Source organism: Capra hircus, unplaced genomic scaffold (genome assembly GCF_001704415.2).
Source record: "Capra hircus breed San Clemente unplaced genomic scaffold, ASM170441v1, whole genome shotgun sequence".
Lineage (NCBI taxonomy): Eukaryota > Metazoa > Chordata > Mammalia > Artiodactyla > Bovidae > Capra > Capra hircus.
In genome coordinates, this window is record NW_017206628.1 from 2,759 (window position 1) to 4,790 (window position 2,032).

General features: G+C 70.3%; 1 pseudogene; it reads left to right on the forward strand.

Moving 5' to 3' along the window:
* The first annotated feature begins 773 nt into the window (after nt 1-773).
* LOC108635127 lies at nt 774-1,922 on the forward strand (annotated as a pseudogene).
* The last annotated feature ends 110 nt before the right edge of the window (nt 1,923-2,032 follow it).

Below are 2,032 nucleotides of genomic sequence, written 5' to 3' on the forward strand. Positions count from 1 at the left end.
AGACACAAGCGGGTGGACAGGGCTGCTGTGAAAAAAGCTCACGGAAGCAAACGTTTGTGTAAAAACTACCTTCGTGAACCCCACACCTGCAGGAGAAAAGAGCGGACGTCCCACATCACAAGCACTGACGCTCCCAGGAGCCTGGGTTTGGAACAGTTCCCGCGAGCTCTGCGGCTCTCACCGGCGGGCAGCACCGCCCTGAGAGGGCTTCCGGCTGCGGCCTCGCTGGAAGGGCGCCCCTGATCCTCCCTGGGCAAGGGCCGGGGGCCACTCTCCGCCCGAGCCCCTCCACAGCGCGGCAGCGCCCCGCTCGACACCGCCGAGGAGCGTCTAGCGCATCTTGCTGACGCTCCCGAGTGCTTCTCCCTGCTGGCCGCCGCCCACAGACCCACAGACCCCGGCGACAGAGACTGGCTGCCGGGCGCAGCAGAGCGACACAGAGAACCGCGGGTCTCCCGGAGACCACTCGGGCTCCGTCCCGGAGACAAGGCCGGCGCGGAGGCCGCGCAGCCTTCAGGCGGAGGCGCGCGGGGAGCAAGCGCGACGGCGACGAGGGCCGGAAGGAGCCTGCGGGGCTCGGGACGGGGAGAGGGGGCCCGAGCCACCCGCGGGAGGGCCGCCCGAGGCCGACTCACCACGGCCGCGCGCCGAAGCCCGAACCCGAGCGCGCCAAGCCCGCGGCCGCGCGCGGCGGCGGCGGAAGTGCCGCGTGACGTCACGTCCGGCCCCCGCCGGCCGGCTCGCGGACGGTGGCCGGCAGGCCCGTGCGGCCGCCGGCGCGCAGGGCGATGCAGTTGCCGCCCGCGCTGCACGCCCGCCTGGCGGGGGCCCTGGGGCGGCCGCGCCGCTGCCCGTGCAGCGGGACTCCCTGGCTGGGAACGCGCCCTTCCGCTTCGCGGCGCGCCAGGTCCGCTTCCCGCGAGAGCACGAGTTCTTCGAGGTGCGTGAGCCGAGGAAAGCGAAGGCGGTTGCGGGTGGGGCGGAGCGGATCCCTGGTGGGCGGGCCAATTCTGGGGGCGGGGCCCGGGTCTTGGGGGTGGGGGGTCTGGGGGGGGGCCGGGTCTTGGCGGGCGGGGCCGGTCTTTTGGCGGGCGGGGCCGGTCTTGGCGGGCGGGGGGCCGGGTCTTGGCGGCGGGCGCGGGTCTTGGCGGGCGGGGCCCGGGTCTTTGGCGGGGGCCCGGGTCTTGGCGGGCGGGCCGGTCGGCGGGGGGCGCCGGGGTCTGGGGCGCGGGCGGGCGGGGTGCGAGCCCGCAGAGCTGTCTTCCGCAGGACGGGGACGTGCAGAGGCACCTCTACCTCCAGGATGTGATTACGCAGGTGGCTGCGGAGCCGGAGAGGCCCAGGTGAGCGCTGTGGCCAGCTCAGGGCCTTCTTGCCCTCCTCACCCCTCCCTCTGCTCACCCGCCCTGGTGTCTGCTCGGGACCACCGACGAAGCCAGCATGGCTGGCCTCTCCACCAGCTTGCTTGTCCGTGAAGATGTATTTGTAATGAAGGCAGGGTTTTGGGATTGCAAGAGAAAATCCAAAGCTTTATCAGCTTTATCCGAAGCCACTTAAGGGGAGTGGTGACGGGGAGCCTGGCGTCCTGGCCTCCGAGGAATTTCGTCCCACCAGGCGTTTTTCTGCCAGGGTGCCTGAGTTCACTTGTCAGGTGGCTGGCTGCTGCCAGGCGTTTGACGCCCTGGAGGACTATGAGCACCACTACCACACTCTGCATGGAAACGTCTGCTCCTACTGCAAGCGGGCCTTCCCCTCCGGTCACCTGCTGGACACCCACATCCAGGTGGCACGACTCACTGTTCCAGATCCTGGCCGAGCGGCAGGACATGGTGAGTGACGCTCGCCCACTGAGGCCAAGGGCAGTCATCACGGGCTTGTCCCGAGCCGTGTGCCTCGTGGTGCTGGCCTGGGGTCCAGACTGGGTGAGGCAGTGGTCCCAGGGTCAGGGTGGTGACGCGGTTTCTGCTGTAGTACCAGCCTGGTGGAGGGCTGCACGGAGAAGTTCAGGACCAGCAGAGACCGGAAGCAGCAC